General features: G+C 40.2%; 1 long non-coding RNA gene across 1 annotated transcript; it reads left to right on the top strand.

Moving 5' to 3' along the window:
• Positions 1-786: 786 nt before the first annotated feature.
• On the top strand, positions 787-2918 carry LOC111790390 (uncharacterized). Its single transcript, XR_002814468.2, has 3 exons — positions 787-1520; positions 1631-1686; positions 2681-2918. It is a non-coding gene; the product is annotated as an uncharacterized LOC111790390 (long non-coding RNA).
• Positions 2919-7392: the final 4474 nt, after the last annotated feature.

The raw sequence follows: 7392 nt of genomic DNA, 5'->3' as shown, positions 1-7392 counted from the left end.
CAAACGTAAGGTGTTGAAATTGTGGAGAAAAAAGATCACTTTCGAACAGGTTGTACAAGACCAAGGAGGAAGCAGAATCACAAATCTGGAGATGATGATGATTCTATAAATTCAACAGAAGACATTGGGGATGCTCTAATCCTCAGCGTGGACAGTTCGATTGAATCCTGGATTTTGGATTCAGGTGCATCTTTTCATTCGTCTCCAAATAAAGAGTTGTTCCAGAATTTCAAGTTTGAAAATTTCGAGAAGGTGTATCTTGCCGACAACAAAGACTTGGAGATTAAAGAAAAATGAGATGTCTGCATAAAAACTCCGGCAGGAAATCAGTGGACATTAAAGGATGTCAGATATATTCCTTGTCTGAAAAAGAACCTGATCACTATTGGTCAGTTGAACAGCACAGGTTATGCAACAAAGTTAGGGAAGAGTTCATGGAAGATTATGAAGGGTGCTACGGTGGTAGCACGTGGCTCAAAATCTAGAACCTTATACACCACTGCAGGGTGTATGAACATAGTTGCTGTTGCTGAGAGTGCTTCAAATTCAAGTCTACGGCACAATAGACTTGAACATATGAGCGCGAAAGAAGTTTTAGAAGGTCTGAAATCTGTTGATGTGGGTTATTGTGAGAACTACGTTATGAACAAGCAGAAACGAGTTAAGCTTCACAAGGACTGCAAGAGAATTGAAGAAAGTGCGGTTGGAAATGGAACCATATGTGGAGCAAGGTTCGACGAAGCAAGTGAGAGTTGAGCTTGATGTAACGGTAGGGGTTTCAAAAAGGCAAAAAAAAAAAAAAAAAAAAAAAAAAAAAGGAAACAAACTCCTTAAATCTCGCCGGAAATCATGGGCTTTCCAGTGAGGCATGCCTTGCTAGCCAAGGCGTATTAATGCGTATTAAACCCTAGGTACCTTAGTAGCCGTCTTTTCCTTTTTGAGTGACTGTCATACCTGTGAAGGAGGAGCCGAAGGGTTTAGGTGAGGGATCGAAAACGTCGCGAGACTTCAGATCGGGTTCAATAACGCCGCGAGCTTTAGGTAGGAGCAGGCGCTAGTGTACGTCGGGCAGGGAGGGACAGACGCGCCCCCGGAGATGGATGAACGACGACGCTTCCACAGGTGACAGCAGCCAAGCCCACGATTAAGGCTATTGAGGCGTTCGGGCGAGGAAGACGAAGCGGCGGGCGCGGGTCGACCCTCGGCATTCTGCGGTTCGTCTCGGCTGGCGTGCAGCCCACGCCTCGCAGGCCGCGCTCAAGCCCACCATTGGGCCTCGTTCCTTTTCGGCCCAAACCAGAGGTGCGCCCAAAAAAAAACCCTGCGCCGTTAGGGTTCTTCGAAGCCCATCGGTTTCGGCTCCACCAGCGGCTCGGCCAGGTCGGCTCGGCTGTGCGGCTTGGCGGCGCGGCTCGACAGCTTGGCAGCGCGGCTCGGCGGCTCGACATCCGAATAGCATACCGGTTTCTAGGTTTTTGACCCTTCTGGAGTCATTCCCACCCTTGTTTCAGCCATCTGAGGTCAGTATAACTCCATTGCGATAAAATAGATTGTGATAGGGACGTACCTTGGTAGCTAGGCATAAGAGCTAGTTGGGAAATGGCTCTAAGTGTATCATGTTATCTTATAGGAGGTAGTTAGGCGCTGGAGTTAGCATTGTGGGTGACTTCGGCCAAGGCCAAGGAGGTAAGTAACCTTACTGTTGGCGTTAGTTTTGTATGTATGTTGGTGCGTGCCCTGTGGCCCTTGCATGCACCATATGTTGTTGCTGTATGCTAGGTTAGATGTTTCTTGCCGTGAAATGCTATGCATGCTTTGTTTATGTATGTGATTCTTGCAGTGAATTGCTATGTATGCCATGTTTATGAATATGATGTTGTGACGCGTTTTGTCGCCCTGTATGTATGATGAGCTTGATTGACATGTTATGATTGTAATGAGAACCCCACATGCCATGAATAAGATGACTAGTATGCTAGGACATGCTTGCTCAATGTGGACCCTGTTATGCTATGTTATGCTTGCCTAATGTGGACCCGGTTATGCTACGTAATGCGGCGAGGGGATGGAGCGTCGTATGTGTAATGCCATGGAGGTAAACCTTAAGAACCTCATGCACGCTATGGTTGGGGCACTCCCCCGTTATGATACGGATGGTATGGATGCGTATATTCGATATTGTGTTCGCCACGATATCATGCAGGCCCTCCTTTGTCCGTGGCGTCCGGTATTGTATGTCATACATACCCGACCAAGCCAGGCCCAGGGAGTTCGCTTGCGAGCTCGCCTGGTGGGCCCACGATCACACACGTGGGCCATGTGTGGGAAATTACCATGCATCCACCCCCGCCCGGACAAGGCAAGGGCCTAAGGCCATGGGAAGGAATGGAAGACAAACCTCTCTCTCAGCTGCGTTCTTCTAACATTGTGCGGCATGTATGGTAATGATGTGCGACATGTATGGGTATTCTCTGTGACATGTATGTGTGTTGCGTGCGTCATGTACGTGTATTGTGTGCGACTGCTTGCATGTATTGTGTGCGACTGCTTGCATGTATTGTGTGCGACTGCTTGCATTGCTTGTATCCGAATGTATGAATATATGCCTAACCCCAACAGTGGGGCGACTTACTGGGTATTTTATATAATACTCAAGCCACGTGCTACCAATATTTTTCAGGAAAGGGCAAGGCTCCCATGTACGGATGACGGTGGATGAGGCGAAGGGCCATGGAAATCTTGAGGAGGGTTTGTTGTGTCGTAGCGCCTGTTGGATTCTCTTGGGTTCTTAGTTTTGCGAATCGTTTTCTCTAGTCTCTGTTGATTACTTCTAGGCTAGGCTGTCGCAATTGTTTTCCTAGGTATGAACTACTTAAATTGATGAATGCATTTTCGTTATCGAGGCTGTTCCATGTGAACTCTTGTCCTGTTGTTTTGACGAGTATAAGGTGACGTCGCTAATTAGGGTGGAGAAAATTAGGGGCGTTACACTTGAGTTGCAGGAAAACTCACTTAGTGATGTTGTAGCAGATACTCATGAAACTCCTAAGACTACTGCTGAGGAACCAGATGAGGAGCAAGGTCCCAATACCACTTAGCAAGTGGGAGTTGAGCTTGAGTTGCAGGGAAACTCACCTAGTGATCTCATAGCAGATACTCAAGAAGCTCCTAAGACTACTGCTGAGGAACCAGATGTGGAGAAAGGTTCCAAGACAACAAAGCAAGTGGGAGTTGAGGTTGAGTTGCGGAGAAAACCACCTAGTGATCTTGTAGCAAATACTCAACAAACTCCTGAGATTGTTGTAGAAGAACAAGTAGTAAAGCAAGTGACACCTGAATCGGTGTTGAGAAGATCATCCTGTACTATCAGAGTACCAGATATGTATGTATCTTCATTACACTATCTGTTGTTGATGAAAGGGAACTAGAGTCCTTTGATGAGGCCCTACAGTTGGAGGATACAACCAAGTAGAAGCAAGCTATGGATGATGGGATGTCTCGGCTTCAAAAATGCATTGTACTGAGGCTGAGTACGTGGCAATAGCTGAAGCTGGAAAGAAGACGATATGGATGACTGACTATCTGGAAGAAGGGACAAGAAGTAGCACGAAGATATTCTTTATAGAGATAGTCAGAGTGTCATACAGTTGGCGAAGGAACCCGGTCTATCATTTAAAGAGAAAACACCTAAGACGATACCATTTCACTTGCAGGTTAGTGAAAGATGGTGATGTGTTTGGAGAAGATAGAGGGTGCAAAGAATCCAACAAACATGTTGACAAAATGTGTTGACGTTGGAATATTGAGGTTGTGCAAAGCCTCAATTGATATGGTGCCATGAAGATGCTCATGGTCGTTTGATAATGAAATCCTTGGTTGACTAGATCAGTCTCCAAGAGGGAGAATTGTTAGGTTATGAAGCTTGCTGCTTATTTATAGCTTGTGAACGGTTATTTCCATTAAAGCTATATCCGGTAAAGCTATATATGCCAAATAGCCATATATAGTAGATGGTTAAATCTGGTAAAGCTATATATAGTAAATAGCTATATATAGTAGATGGCTAAATGTAATAAAGCTATATATAGTAAACTTAACTAAATATATATATATCCAGCTTTGAAAAGTAACTTTCTATTCTTTGTATTCTCTCTTGTTGTACATACTTGAAGTCATCAATACAAATTCCTTTAGCTAGAGTTCTCTTTGCATTTTCTCTCTCCTGTTCTTTGTGTTCATCTAGATCGAGTTTGTGCGTTGTTGTGCGACCCTAACATTTTAAACTAACGAAAATGACAAAAGAGAACAAAACAAAACTAGAAGTAAAATTAAATTAAATTAAACATTCAGATAAGGCAATTTAAAGTCAAATAACACCTCGACTAGAACAAATTGAAAGACAATGCAAACATGTGTTGTTAAAGATTTGTTACATATGGAGAAAGGGTTCGGGGTACTATTTTGAACAAAATATAAAAGACCCAAAGTACACAGACCGGGTCGACACTCATAAATGACCCTCAAGTGACAATGCAGCTCTCAAACGCTCCCCCACCTCAAGCGACAGTTGGCGAAGACCTGAAAAAGAAATCTAAAATGCAGCGAGTAAAAAAGTACTCGATAAGCAGACTACTTATAGGCTCTCATCGCATCTAGTTCCTGGTAGGTTTCCACGGGCTTTTCTCTAGGCTCTAGGAAGTTTAGGCTTAACTCTATAGTTTGGCTGACCTTTCAAGGAGGCTTCTAATGGTGTTGTGGTGTAGTTAGTTATCACGTCAGTCTAATACACTATAGGTCTCTGGTTCAATTTTGGGCAACGCCATCTTTGTAATTTTTATATTTATATCTGGATTCATTTTAGACCTTTACGAGAAAGTTTAAGAGCCTTAGAGCTTGATAAGCCCAGGAACCGTGCCCTCAAATACACAATGATTCATTTTAGACCACTACGACAACGTTTAAGAGCCTTAGTGCTTGATAAGGCCAAGAACCGTGCCCTCGAAAACACATTGTACATGTAATTAACTGTTTGGACTTTTATGGAAGAAATATGTGTACGAATCAACAAGGACTAGGGTGGAATGATTGTGAGCACGTTCTATGCTTGATTTAGCCAAAAAAAATTATGAACTAAACTTAGTATCAGAGGTCTAGGTTGATTGGTCCAACAGACTGTTTTCGCTAGACCAAGAGTCATTGAGTGTTTCGTTACGTGATTTTCGAAGGTTGAAATCTCAAACCGTGACGAAAATAAAAAAAGAAAGGAAAATAAAACTAAAAGTAAAATTAAATTAAACATTCAGATAATGCAATTTAAAATCAAACAACACCTCGATTAGAACAAATTGAAAGGCAATGCAAACATGTGTTGTTAAAGGTTTGTTACAAACAAAGAAAGGGTTCGGGGTACTGTTTCGAACAAAATATAAAAGACCCAAAGTACACAGACCGGGTTGACACTCATAAACGACCCTCAAGTGACAATGCAGCTCTCAAACACTCTCCCATCTCGAGCGACAGTTGGCGAAGACCTCAAAAAGAAATCTAAAATGCAGTGAGTAAAAAAATACTCGGTAAGCAAACTACTAGTAGGCTCTCATCGCATCCAGTTCCTGGTAGGTTTCCACGGGCTTTTCTCTAGGTTCTAGGAAGTTTGACTCTATAGTTTGGTTGACCTTCTTGGGAGGCTTCCAATGTCGTGGTGTAGTTGGTTATCACGTCAATCTAACACACTGAAGGTCTCCAGCCCAAGTCGGGGCGACCCCATCTTTGCAATTTTTATCTTTATTTTTATTTTTATAATCCAGATTCATTTTAGACCTCTACGAGAAAGTTTAAGAGCCTTTTTGCTTGATAAGCCCTAGAACTGTGCCCTCGAACACACATTGAGCTTGTAATTAATTGTTTGGACTTTTATTGAAGAAATGTAATTAATTGTTTGGATGCATGTTATATGCTTGAATTAGAGACATTTATGAACTAGTCATTGAATCTTTCATTACTCCACAATGGTATTGTCCACTTTAAGCTCTCATGAAATTTATGAACTAGTCATTTAATCTTTCATTACTCGTATGATATTATCCACTTTGAGATCTCATTACTCCATAATAGTATGATATTATCCACTTTGAGATCTCATGTCAAGCTCTCATGGCTTTGCGACCAAGTGAAGTGTAAATACACATTTTTACTATTTTGTATTTTATAAATAGCCCATATTTCTATGTTTTTTTTTTTTTTTTTGTTTTATATGAACTCTCTACAATGGTATGATATTGTCACTTTGAGCTTGCTTTGAAAGACTGAACTGAACCTGCCCTCCCCGGCCCCTTTCTTGACTTTCTTTGACTTTATGAACTCTCATGGCTTTGCTTTGGACTTCTCAAGAGGCCTCACACCAATGGATATGTATTCTTTAATTATACCTCATACCAATGAAATCAAGACATGTTTGAAGCTATTTTTTTTGTGAAAAGTTTGTTCTCCATACACGGAGGAAATAATATAAATAATATTGTTAACAAAAATTTTACGTTTGTTTTAAGAACAGGAGATTTTAAGTTTGTTCTACGAACAGAACTCTTATTTTAAGTTTGTTCTAGGATTCTAAGTTTGTTCTAAGAATATAGATTTTAAGTTTGTTTTATGAATAGGGAATTTAAGTTCGTTCTAAGAACCCGAGATTTTAAGTTTGTTCTAGGATTTTGAGTTTGTTCTGAAAACATAGATTTTTAAGTTTGTTCTATGAATAAAAAATTTAAGTTTGTTCTATGAATAACAAATTTAAGTTTGTTCTATGAACCAGAGATTTTAAGTTTGTTCTACAAACAAAACTCAGTATTTTAAGTTTGTGCTAGGATTTTGAGTTTGTTCTAAGAACATAGATTTTAAATTTATTCTATGAATAGGGAATTTAAGTTTGTTCTACCAACACAACTCCTATCTTAAGTTCGGTTTCAAGATTTTGAGTTTGTTCTCAGAACATAAATTTTAAGTTTGTTCTATGAATATGAAATTTAAGTTTTCTAAGAACAAGTCATTTTATGTTTGATCTACAAATTAGTGATTTTCAGTTTATTGTTAGAACACCGTGATTTTAAGTTTATTCTAGGAACAGGAGATTTTAAGTTTGTTTTATTAACTGTGGATTTTAAGTTTGTTATTTTAAGAACAAATGATTTTAAGTTTGTTGTACGGATAGGTTGTTTAAATTTGTTGCTTTAGGAACAGATGATTTTAATTTTGTTTTGCTAACAAGAGATTAATCATGGATCAAAAAAGAATTATAAGCTAAAAAATAACTAAATAATAAATCATAGATCTCACATAGCATGAATACCAAATTTATTATATTTAGCCTGAAGCTACTTAATACAAGTAGCTAGACAT

The sequence above is a fragment of the Cucurbita pepo genome, chromosome 11 (genome assembly GCF_057944985.1).
Source record: "Cucurbita pepo subsp. pepo isolate OVF chromosome 11, ASM5794498v1, whole genome shotgun sequence".
NCBI classification, from domain to species: Eukaryota; Viridiplantae; Streptophyta; class Magnoliopsida; order Cucurbitales; family Cucurbitaceae; genus Cucurbita; species Cucurbita pepo.
Note: the sequence above shows the minus strand (reverse complement) of the source record. Positions and strands in the feature narration are given on the sequence as shown.